This window comes from Homarus americanus, unplaced genomic scaffold (assembly GCF_018991925.1).
Source record: "Homarus americanus isolate GMGI-L3 unplaced genomic scaffold, GMGI_Hamer_2.0 scaffold19318, whole genome shotgun sequence".
In the NCBI taxonomy this organism is placed as follows: domain Eukaryota; kingdom Metazoa; phylum Arthropoda; class Malacostraca; order Decapoda; family Nephropidae; genus Homarus; species Homarus americanus.
In genome coordinates, this window is record NW_024732238.1 from 3325523 (window position 1) to 3338911 (window position 13389).

A 13389-nucleotide genomic window follows, 5' to 3' on the forward strand; every position below is an offset into this window, starting at 1 on the left:
CATAATACGTATTTTTATGGTTTCTATAACGGGATAGACACATAATTGCATAGTTTTCGAATGTTGCAAGAGGTAGTGCAGTGTCTAAACGCACATCACTCAGTGGGTGTTGTTGGTCTAATGAGAGAGGATCAAGCGCGTCCTAAACTACTCAATTAGTCCTTTGTGTGTCTAGGATTCCCACGTCCCTGACAGCCTTCTCTACGTCCTTGATACCGGTCAGACGAGGCGAGAGTCGATCCTTCATATGTGTGTGTGTGTGTGTGTGTGTGTGTGTGTGTCAGTGGATTCAGACTTAACAGGGTGTCAACATATCACAGGTATACAAAGTGAGCACCTGTAAACACACACACACACACACACACACACACACACATCCTTGTATCACCCAGTACCAATGAAGAGGAGAGAGATAAAACAACAGAGTCGTCACCAAAGATAAACAAGTTCTCTTTTCATCTACCGTCGCATCATAACAAACATCTATAAAGCCTAGATCGTGATAACACTAATGATTAAATACTGAACTCTCGTGAACTTACTGTAAAACATCTACACACAGAGTTGGGTTAACAATTCACTAGTACTGGTAAGTGTTACGGCGCTGTCACCTCCCATGCAGATATGGAAACGCTTGTCAACACGAACGAAAAAATATAGATTTCTGTGACACTTTCCCCGGGGCGGAGGAGGACAACTGAGCCTACAATCAGTGGTGAGTTAACAGGAGTGGGGTAGTTTAACGGGCATGAAATAGTTAACATGTGGGGAGGGGGTGCCAGGGTAACATAAACCCACATAATTAACAGGGGTGCGACAGTTAACGGGTGTGTGAGAGTTAAAGGGTGTGCTACAGTTAAGTTTAACGGGCATGAAATAGTTAACATGTGGGGAGGGGGTGCCAGGGTAACATAAACCCACATAATTGTGCGACAGTTACGGGTGCGACAGTTAGTGTGCGACGGAAAGGGTGTGTGAGAGTTAACGGGTGTGCTACAGTTAAAGGGTGTGCGACAGTTACGGGTGCGACAGTTAAAGGTGTGCGACAGTTAAAGGGTGTGTGAGAGTTAACGGGTGTGCTACAGTTAAAGAGTGTGCGACAGTTAAAGGGTGTGCGACAGTTAAAGGGTGTGCTACAGTTAAAGGGTGTGCGACAGTTAAAGGGTGTGCGACAGTTAAAAGGTGTGTCGACAGTTAACGGGTGTGCTACAGTTAAAGGGTGTGCGACAGTTAAAGGGTGTGCGACAGTTAAAGGGTGCTACAGTTAAAGGGTGTGACAGTTAACGGGTGTGCTACAGTTAAAGGGTGTGCGACAGTTAAAGGGTGTGTGAGTTAAGGGTGTGTGAGAGTTAGAGGTGTGCGACAGTTAGAGGGTGCGCGACAGTTAAAAAGGTGTGCGATAGTTAACGGGTGTGTGAGAGTTAAAGGGTGTGTGAGAGTTAGAGGGTGTGCGACAGTTAGGGTGCGCGACAGTTAAAGGGTGTGCGACAGTTAACGGGTGGGCGACAGTTAACGGGTGTGCGACAGTTAACGGGTGTGTGAGTTAAAGGGTGTGCGACAGTTAGAGGGTGTGCGACAGTTAGAGGGCGCGACAGTTAACGGTGGGCGACAGTTAACGGGTGTGCGACAGTTAACGGGTGTGTGAGAGTTAAAGGGTGTGCGACAGTTAGAGGGTGTGCGACAGTTAGAGGGTGCGCGACAGTTAAAGGGTGTGCGACAGTTAAAGGGTGTGCGACAGTTAAAGGGTGTGCGACAGTTAAAAACTGTGCGACAGTTAAAGAGTGTGCGACAGTTAACGGGTGTGTGAGAGTTAAAGGGTGAGACAGGGGACAGGTAAGAGGGAGGGAGGGCGGCCCGGTTAGGTTTGGTTGGGTCGGGTTACAAGGAGCAGCTACCGGTCCCAACAAAGAGGCATTACTTACCTTTAACGACACATATGGGTTGGTTACTGGGTGGCTGACTGGGTGGATGGGTGGCTGACTGACTGGGTGGTTAGATGGGTGGTTTGGTGGGTGACTGGGTAGTTGGATGGTTGGGTAGATGTGTGTTTGGTTGGGTGACTGGGTGAGTGGTTGGGTGACTGGGTGAGTGGTTGGGTGACTGGGTGAGTGGTTGGGTGACTGGGTGACTGGGTGAGCGGTTGGGCGTCTAATCTAACCCGAACATAATATAACTTAAGCTAGGCTACGTAAGGTTAGGTTAGGTTAGGTTAGATTAGGTTAGGTTGCGTCACTACATACAATATATTCAGGATTAATTTCTTCCCCTTTATAAAGTTTCTGGTTAAGGAGAAAAAACCCATCTTGGTTAAGGTTCCACTCTATGCTCAGGTGAGAACTGGTCTTGACTCATAACCAGGATAGGTATTGTGTTGTAGTACAGGTAAAGGTGTCAAGACAGGTAAGAGCACACGTAGACAGGTAGATACAGGTGTAGTTACAAGTAAGAGAAACAGGTACAAGGACAATGCCATCTACAGGTGAAATTAAAGGTACTAGTATCTACAAACACAGGTGTGAGGATGAGCACAGGTACAGGATCAAGTGTGTGGTCGAGGGTTCAGTGAGTCCTTGCTCTTATCTGGGTGTGTCGGGCATAAAGGTTCGAATCGTGCTTCAAGCGTCCCTCCTCGAGCCTACCTACCCAGTCTATTATTATTATTATTATACTGGATATTTTAGAGTCGAGACACAAAAAACAATTGACTATTTATCTGAGAGTTTATCCACCCTGTGCTTGATCTCCCTCCCTCCTTCCCTCCCTTCCCTTCTCCTCCCAACCCTCCAGTCGTGATCCTCTCTCACTCCCTCAGTCTCTCTCCTTCCCTACCTTCCTTCCTTCCTACCTCTCCTGTTGTTGTACCTCTTTCCCCCTCTCTCACTCCGTCCCTTTCTCACTCCCTCCGCCCCTCTCTTTTTCCCTTTCTCTCTCTCTCTCACCGTCCCTCTCTCCCTCCCTCCGCCCCTCAGAGCCTACCTGGTGGAGGAAGGCGTCAGAAAAACAGGGTCACCTTGTGATCAGAGAGAAACACGCCGTGGGAACACCTCGCTGGTGTGGGCGGCGGGCAGTGGTGAAGCAACGTCTCTCGTGTGTTCCTCCTGTTTGATTTATAAGAGTTGGACCTTCTCTCATGAGGATCACCTGAAGATTAGCCCCCCTGGTTTAATTCACTTTAAGATTAACCTCCCTAAACCTAAACCTAACCTAACCCCCAAGGTCTTCCATAACATAGGTACGAAAAGCTAGAGATGGAATATTTGATGAAGGTTTAAGCCCATACCAGTGATATGGGGGATACTCTCTCTCATAACTCACGACAAGACAGCGAGTGTGAGTCACCTGAAGTTATACCTCAAGGTTAAAACCAGGGCTGTGGAGTCGGAGTCGAGGAGTCGGAGGAAATTTCGGCTTGTGGAGTCGGAGTCGGAGTCGGTAAAATTGTCCAGACTCCGACTCCGACTGAAGCTATTCTGTTCCTAAGAACAAATATATGAACTCAGGCATATTCATTGCAGTGATTCCACTGATCCCACTAATTTTCTTAAATTATTAAAAGAATTTATTTCCATTTTATAAGCATTATTATGAATTTATTGTAGCAGGCACAGTATAGCACTATAATTTTGGACGATAGTCTCTTCTTTACCATTTGAAATTTTGAATTATATCAAATTTTGTTTCGTTGAAAACTGCACAGAGGCTCTCAGCTACAAAACAATTAGCTACAACCTGTTTTTGGTGAGATTAAGGCAAATTTAATTTAATAACTTAATCATGTAAGGTTTATCCATTTTCCTTAATAAGGTATTCATTTCTTTAATGTACATAAATATATAACTTTACTTTAAAAGGAATTGTAGGATCATCATTTAGATCCACATCAGATTATGAGCTTAAACAAAATTCATATGCTGAGATCGAACTTTTAGATATACATGTAAATGGTGTTTTCTAGTTAATATCTTGAATTCTTAATAAATTTATTTTTCTTTTGATTGAAACTTTGAAAGTCAAGCCTATCATCTTTTTGTAGTTCTTAAATATCGTCCAGATCATTAATAAAGCTGTAGCAGTATAGCCACGGTGTTTTACTTTTTACCTATGCAGGTTACAACATACAAATTACAATTAGGATGGTAGAAATAGTTGTTACAAATAGGCCAAGGAGTCGGAGTCGGAGTCGGAAGCATAAAAATTTGAGGAGTCGGAGTCGAAGGTTTTGTCTTCGACTCCACAGCCCTGGTTAAAACTCGAGTTGAACGTGACTACCTGTAAGTGTGTGTGTGTGTGTGTGTGTGTGTGTGTGAACTGCTTCTCACTATCATAAAAGGCAAAGTTGTTCATGTTACCCCCTGACCTATCATGCTCTGGACAGGATAAACTGCAGTTCTATAGTCTTAACATGATTCACTCTGAAGGCAGAATCTCTCTCTCTCTCTCTCTCTCTCTCTCTCTCTCTCTCTCTCTCTCTCTCTCTCTCTCTACTTCCTCCATTCCTCTTTTCTTTATCTATTTAATTTATTTCTCTTTTGTTTCAACACTAAAATAATTCTTATTCTCTCTCCCTCCCTCCTCTTTCTCTCTTTCTCCCCTCTTTTCCCTCTTCATTCCCTCTGTTTCTATACAATTTATATCTCTCTCTCTCTCTCTCTCTCTCTCTCTCTCTCTCTCTCTCTCTCTCTCTTTCCATCCATTTCTCACACTATCTTAATTCCTCCCTCTCTATATATATTTTTTTTATTCCCCTAGTTTGTTCACTGTTTCTCCCTACTATCTCCTTCCTCTGTGTTTCTTCTCTTCCCCATTTCTCTTTGTTTCACTCTCCCTCTCTCTCCTATCTTTATCAAATTTTCTTAATCTCCTCCTTTCTATATTTCCTTCTTTTTCATTTATTCTATTTTCTATTCACTCCTTGTAATCATTCTCTTCTTCCTCTAACTCTTTTTTACCCCTGTGTGTGTGTGTGTGTGTGTGTGTGTGTGTGTGTGTGTGTGTGTGTGTGTGTGTGTGTGTGTGTGTGTGTGTGTGTGGACATCTCAAGGGAGGGGCAAGAGGTGTAGCAGATATCCTCCCTTCCTTCTTCCCTCACCCTTCCTCCACAACCTCCATGCTTCTCACCTCCTCCTCCCCAACAACCTCCACACTTCTCCTGCCCCCCCCTCTCTCCAGCTGGGCATCTGGTGGACCCACACGGTTAAACACCACAAAAGCTATAGCTGTCTCTCCTTCAACCATAAACAGATAACACCTCCTACCTCACAGCAGCTATGAACCAGCTACACGCCCCTAAAATATAACCAAACGGTATACGATATATTACTAGTGTTATATATAATAGTGTCATATCTACTAGTGTCTTATCTACTAGTTCAGATTAAGTTCGCGTCTTCCCTCCGACAGGTACGTTCAGAGTTATCCCAAAATACAGCCAATTTGTTCACATCTTTGTTATTGTTTTGGTTACCTGTTCCCGCCAAAACTTGAATCGATGACGTCATGTGTAGGTGAGGGAGAAAGACAGTAGAATAGGAAGGAAGGAGAGGGAGGATTGAGAGGAAGAAGGAGGGAAGAGAGAGGAAGAGAGAAAGGAAGGAACGAAGACAAGAAGAGGAGAGGAAGGAAGGAGGAGAGGAAGGAGTGGAAGGAGAAGAGTACTTAGGCAATTACTCCACCACAAACGCTACTACTACCTGCCTTAATCACCAACACAAAGAAAACCACAGGAAAGGTGATGACAAGCTCCTCCACCTCTCCACCACGACCCTCCTCCTACCCGCCTGTGTTGGTGGTGGTGGTGATGGTGATGGTGATAGTTGTGGTAGTAATGGTGGTGATAGTAGTGGTGGTGATAGTAGTGGTGGTGATGTTGACGTGGTAGTGGCGGTGATAGTTATAGAGTTATGGTGATGGTAGTACTGGATGGTGATAAGTGATGGTGATTGGTGGTTGCGGTGATGGTAGTATTGATAGTGCATGGCAGTGAGAGTAAGGGTATAGTGACGACGATGGTGATGATGGTGATGGCCGGGACTGTGACGGTAGTGACTCGGGTAAAGTCGCGGCAATCACCGGAAATGTGCGGGTCGGTAACCAGGCAGGAAACTCTGACAATCTGTGTCGCTCCGCCATTCATTGTTAACCAGTAAGGAGGATGACGAGAGAGTTTCTTAAGGTTAATATAAATCTCGATTGGATAGTCTCAGTACACCTGTGACGCCATATTGTAGACGATACCTTAATGAAGTAGTTCAAAGGTGAGTATAGGTGTGTGTGTGTTTACGTCTCTGGTGAAGGTAAACAACTATCCTGAGACCTTATGAGAATCCGGTTGTAGGTCCTATCGGATCCTCAGCCTAACCTAACCTAATTAGGGGAAGAAGGGAGAGGGAATGATGAGGAGGAAGTAAATGAAGAAGAAGAAGAAGAAGAAGAAGGAGAAGGAGAAGGAGGAGGAGGAGGAGGAGGAGGAGGAGGAGGAGGAGGAGGGGTCACCCTAGGATCCTGGGCCCAGTAATCCCCACCCACTGGAAATCCTGCGCCATCCTTCCTGTGTCGGCGTCAGCCCAGTACATCCTGCCTACCTCCACCTCCTCTATATCCTGTGCCGCCCTAACACCTTCCTCCGTCACCCCCCCTGTCCCCTCCGGCCCCCTCACGCCTCACCTGGGACTCCTCGCTGGGCTTGGGGACGCTTGGACTGTCTTAAGGTGGACGCTGGGATCTTTAGTTTGGTCTTTTCTTGGACGCTTGAAAACAGACAGAAACTCGTGGACGATTATCACTACAGGTCTCGCTCTGTCTGTCTGTCTGTCTGTCTGTCTGTCTTTTTCTCTTTCTCCCTCGGTCTCAGTCTGTCTGTCTGTCTGTCTGTCTCTCTCGTAAAACAGAGTATATTTTTCTTTCACATTTCTTGGTTTTGTGAATTAAAGTCAACTGAATGAATAAACTACGACTCAAGAAAGCACCGATGAATGAGTCGTGGATGAATGATAACTCACCTGGATAAATGAGTCGTGGATGAATGAGTCGTGAATTAATATCCAACTGAATGAATAAGACCAAGATGATTATAATGAGCAAAAAATCCATATTACTCATGAATGAATGAATGAATGAAAGGAGGGAAGGATGGAAGAGGGAGGGAAGGAGGAAGGGAGTATGTGTGTGTATGTGCATTGGAGTGTGTGAGAGTGTGCAGTGGAGAGTGAGTGAGTGTGGGAGTGTGTGTGTGTGTGTGTACTAGCAAGGGAACCACACACACACACACACATTCAGTCATCTCTGCTACGCCCATTTCCGTTCTCCCTTCCCCCTTCTTTCTCCCCCCTTCCTTCGTTCACCCTGCTGCCTTACCCTATTCTATCTTACCCCCTTCTCTCCCTCCCCCCCATCTTCCTTCTCTTTTCCAATCATTCTCACTTTACCAGTTCCCAATATCAACAGGAGACAACAGAGGCCAAACAACAGAGGCTAAGACAACAGAGGCCAAGACAACAGAGGCCAGGACAACAGAGGTCAAGCAACAGTAAGTATCGACACCAACAGAGGGACGGACCAAGAGAAACAGTTACGGGAGGGACGAGTGAGGACCTACACAGAGCAACAGGTGCAGGCGTCGGGGAGCCACGAGCGGAGTGCCTCAGGGCGTGTCCCGGGGCTCTCACCGTTCTTGCATTGCCCCTAAACCACTTCCCGCAGACGCCCGCCCACCCGCCCACCACCCGCGCCAAATTACTCTCCTTAATGGCCACCAAAATGGGGAGGGAAGAAGAGGAGAGGGGAAGTAGGTGGCCTGGGGGTGATGGAGGTGAAGGAGAACAACCACCCCCCCCTGCCCCCCGCCCCAACAACCTCCTCCCTCCCCCCAACATCCCCCCCAAAACCCTTGCCCCTCCCTCCCCAACACCTCTCCCCCTCAACCCCACGGCAATATTCTCTCCTTGATTCATCTATATTTCTCCATTTCCTTAATTATTTGATATTTTTCTTATTATAGTTTCCATTACGTATAAGAATAAGGAACAGAGGAGCATGAATCAGAAATGTCATTACAATATAATTAATTTTTGTTTTATTTTTATAGATAAAGAATTGGTGTACGGTATAATTTTCTATGCCTAAGGATATGAAGATCACCTGTAGATTAGACACCCTTGTTTATTTCAGCAGACAATTAATCACCCTAACGCTAAACTAACCAAGACATAGCTGAAATAAGGGAGGGGAAGGGAAGGGTGAGGGAGAGGTTAAGGGAGGGAGGAAAAGGGGAGAACCCAACAATTTACTCCCTGATTTATCTTCATTTCTCCCTGTCCCCCTAATTATTCGATATTTAAAACAAGGGAAGTCTCAGAATAACGTTGCTCTTCCCTCCCTCCCTCCCTTCCTTCCTACTCTCTCTCTCTCTCTCTACCTCCTTCCCTCCTTCCTTCCCTCCCTCCATCCCTCCCTCACTCTACACCGTCACAGATACACTACATAACCTTCACTGTATATAATAACACAGTGTTTTTATAATCATTAGTAAAAACACAAAAACTGACACAAAAATAGTTAATGTTTTCGAAGAAGTTGATTATTTGGTGCGTCTGTCGTCTACTACTCCTACTACTACTACTAGTAATAATAATAATAATACAAATAATAACAAATGGGGTGGAATGATGGACGTGGGGTGATGGCCGTGGGATGGGCGTGAGGTGATGGGCGTTGGGTGGGCGTGAGGTGATGGGCGTTGGGTGGGCGTGAGGTGATGGGCGTTGGATGGGCGTGAGGTGATAGGCGTTGGGTGGGCATGAGGTAATGGGCGTGGGGTGAGCGTGAGGTGATGGGCGTGGGGTGGGCGTGAGGCGTTATATGTGGAGTGATGGGTATTAGGAATTGCATGATAGTGGTGTCAGTGAAGTGAGAAGCGGGCGTGTGCAGGTGCGTGTGGTGGCGTGGGAGTGTGGGGGGGTAGAGGAGGAGGGAGGAGGAGGAGGGGTAGACTACAAGGCTGTGAGTGGTGGCCGCAAGGCAAGAAGACCTAAGGTGTCTTTGTGCTTCCGTTCCCAGGCAGCCCATCATTCCACCCTCCACCCACCCACACCCACCTACACCCACTTACACCCACACCCACCCACTGACACCCATACCCTCCCTCTATTCCTCCTCCTCCCCCCCCATTCACCCACACCCACTACACCACCCACACCCACCCAGTCACCCACACCCACTACACCACCCACACCCGCCCAGCCACCCACAGCACTTACATAAACATCCACCAAATAATAAAAATTAGTCTTCATTATCGGTAATTCTAAAAACGGGTCACGGTAATTAGCGGTACGTGATATAGGCAGGATAGGCGAGGGACATCACACAAATCACGCCGCGCACGTTTTAATATCCTGTCGACTTGTTTAGGAATAGAATAAAAATGTCCAATTATAAAAACAAAAACGCTTCTATCATGGTATTATTAATGAATGGGGGACTAATGAATGAGAATGAATGGGGACTAATGAATGAGAATGAATGGGGACTAATGAATGAGAATGAATGGGGACTAATGAATGAGAATGAATGGGGACTAATGAATGAGAATGAATGGGGACTAATGAATGAGAATGAATGGGGACTAATGAATGAGAATGAATGGGGACTAATGAATGAGAATGAATGGGGACTAATGAATGATAATGAATGGGGGGCTAATGAATGAGAATGAATGAGGGGACTAATGAATAAGAATGAATGGGGACTAATGAATGAGAATTAATGGGGGGCTAATGAATGAGAATGAATGAAAAATCGACGTATTTGATTAATCTTGATTCCCACCAACTTGGGTTGGGTTAGGTTAGGTTAGGTTACTGTGAGAAAAAAAAGTTTGAACATGGAGTAAAAATCAGAGAAGCGGTGTATAACGTTACGATGCCCGAATAATAATGGCAGGGAACTAAAGGTCTAAATGATGGTGTTAGTCGGTGGTGTTTTGAACCTTATCGCCGTAACCTTCTCCCATATCGTATCGTTTATCACTTTCTGTATGGCTGAGGGTTAAGTTACGGCATTGGAATATTAACGATTTGGGAGATAACCTAACGGAATTTAATCTATTTCAATTTTAACCCTAATCTAACCTAACGTAACCTAAGCTAAGCTAATCAAACCTAGCCTAACTTAACCTAACTTAACCTAACCTAACTTAACTTAACCGAACCTAACTTAACCTAACCTAACCTAAGCCTCTTTCTATCTCCCCATTCTCTCTCTCTCTCCTTCCCTCCCCTTTCTCTTCCTCCTTCTACTACTTTATCTCCTCACTTCTATTCATCATTAATCTTCTTCCTTCCTTCCTCCCTCCAATCTCCTTTCCCCACCTCTCTCATACTCTCACACCTTTCCTTCTCCCTCTCTCTCCCACTCTCCTCCCCTTCCTCCTTTCCTTCTCTCTTACCCTCCCACTGCATTCCTTGCCTTCACCCTCCCACCCATACCATCACCCTCCCACCCATACCATCACCCTCCCACCCATACCTTCCACCTTTTCACCCTCCCTCCGCCCTACCCCCTGCATCCCATCTTTCCACCCCTCCCCCTCCCCTCCTCCAGAAGCAACACACGCCTCCATTACCCCCCCCCTCCTACACGCCTGATGTGGGGAGGCTCGAACCAATGCTCTCAGGAAGGCGCATCTCAACTCGGCCACATCATCTTGGGGCCGCAATTCCACTAATGTACCGTAGGTCAGTGTGTTTACCAGCTGAGGGGTGGGTGCTTCTCTTGCAGGATAGAAGGTTGGGGAGGGAGAGGGATGAGTGGGAGGGAGAAGGATGAGAGGGAGGGAGAGGGATAAGGGGGAGGGAGAGGGATGAGTGGGGGTGAGAGGGAGGGAGAGGGATAAGTGAGGAGTGGGAGGGAGAGGGATGAGTGGGAGTGAGAGGAATTGAGTGGGAGTGAGACAGGGAGGGTGTGGGGAGAGAGAGGGTTGAGTGGGACGGAAGGAGGGAGATTGTGACATAGAGGAAGGGAGGGAGGGAGGGAGGAGTTATACCACACACCCACACTCCCTTTTCCACAGTCTTAACTACCTCACACACCTTCTCCCTTCCTTACCATCCTCCCCTTTCACCCCACTATTCTCTCCCTTACTCTTCCTTCCCCTCCCTTCCGTCTCTCTTCCTCTCGTTTTTTTTACTCTTCTCTCCCCTCTTCTGTCACCTGCTTGTGCATTTTTCTTTTCCACCACCCCTCCCCATCACCTCTCCCCCATCCCATCACCCTCCCCACCCCCATCACCTCCCCACCCCATCACCCTTTCCCCACCTCATTACCTTCCCCCACCCCATCACCCTCCCCAATCACCTCCCCACCCCATCACCCCTCCCCTCCCCATCACCTCTCCCCCCATCCCATCACCCCATCACCTCCCCCCCATCACCTCTCCCCATCACCCCATCACCTCCCCCACCCCATCACCCCCCCCCCCACCCCCATCCCCCACCCCACCCCCATCACCCCATCACCCCTCCCCACCCCATCACCCTCCCCACCCCATCACCCCCACCCCATCACCCTCCCCACCTCATCACCTCCCCACCTCCCCACCTCCTCCTCACCTCATCACCTCCCACCCCATCCCCCACCTCCACCCACCACCCTCCCCACCCCATCACTCCTCCCCCCCATCACCTCCCCCCACCCATCACCTCTCCCCACCCCCCCCATCACTCCTCCCCCATCACCCCTTTCCCCACCCCACACCTTTAAATAAACATCTTAAGGTTGAATCTGAGTATTTCTCCCTGTTTTTCCCCCCCATCTCCTTTACTCCTACCCTCCTCTCCCACATTTATCCTTCTTCTATTCCCACCTCACCATTCCACTCCTCTTCCTCCTCCTCCTTGACCCCAGGCATGGAGAGAGGCGCCCTGACCCGAGCTGGTGCACTACAGCCTTTGAGGAGAGGAAGGCACCTATCTGAGATAGCCAGAGAGCGTTACCTGGCGGGGCGGTGAGTTGGTGCATTATTGGGGGGGCTGGGGGATGGGGGGTATGACGGAGCTGGGGGATGACGGGCTGGGGGGGGGGGGATGATGGGGAAGGGGGTATGACGGAGCTGGGGAGATGACGGGGCTGGGGGAATGACGGGCTGGGGGGATGACGGGCTGGGGATGGGGCTGGGGATTACGGGGCTGGGGGAATGAGGGCTGGGGGGGGGCTGGGGGGGGGCTGAGGATGATGGGGACTGGGGAATGGGGGGAATGACGGGCTGGGGATGAAGGGGGATGAAGGGGGGGTGGGTGACGAAACGGGGTAACTGTAAAGGCATTTTAAGGTGGGCATTATCGGGGGTGAAACGTGGGAATACGACGAAATAGGTGTGTCGTGGGCGTAGGCGTGGGCGGGTGAGGAAATAGGTGCGGGAGGGAGGGAGGGAGCAACAAGGTGACGAGTGTGTGAGGGTCAAGGATGAAGACTACCGCACAGCTTATTAGGAGGAGGAGGAGGAGGAGGAGGAAGGAGGGGAGAAGGGAGGAGGAGGAGGAGGAGGAGGAGGAGGAGGAGGAGGAGGAGGAGGAAGGAGGATGTTGTCTTACCTCCTGTTCATTTATGTATCATGATTCTCTGGCGTCTATTTGTGGGTCATAGATGGAGTTGGTTAGGTTAGTTTAGGTTAGGTTAGGGGTTGTTAGCTATCGACTTGATGAACCACTCTAACGCTAACCTAACCTAACCTACCCCCTCAAGTACAATAATCCGGTGTATCTAATCTTCATATGATCTTTAATCTTAATATAAATTGTCTCTTAATCCAGGTAGCAAATCCAGAGCCTAGTAACAGACCAGAAACTAGGAGCATCTGGTAGTTATTATTCCCGGGTTATGACAAGGCTCTCAATGTTTACTTCTTTCCTCAGCGGAGTCCACACAGGTGAGGGGGTGGTGGGGGGGGGAGTACAGGTATAGGTGAACACTGGTGACGCTGGCTGCACCTGACCCCTACACACCACCTATATAACCTGGGGGCACACTCACCTTCCGGACGTGGGTTGGGGGAGACAGAGAGGAGGGCGGTGGGGAGGGAATGGAGGGAGGTGTGGATGGCAGGAATATGGGGAGAGGAGGGAAGGGAAGGAGAGGCGGGGATAAAGAGAGTAAATAAAGAGGGAGGGAGGTGAACAAGGTTAAGAAGGACAGATGACAAGGACGAGAGAGAAGGAGAAGAGGGAAATAAGTAGAAAACAAGAAGGCGAAGAAAAAGGTGAATAGGAGGGAAGAAAAATATGTAAAGTAAGAAAGGGAGAGAAGGAAGGAGTGAGGAGAAGGTAAACAAGGGGGTAGAGGAAGTAGGGTATGGGAGGGGGAGGGGGGAAGAGGAGGAGGAAGGGCGGTGACGGT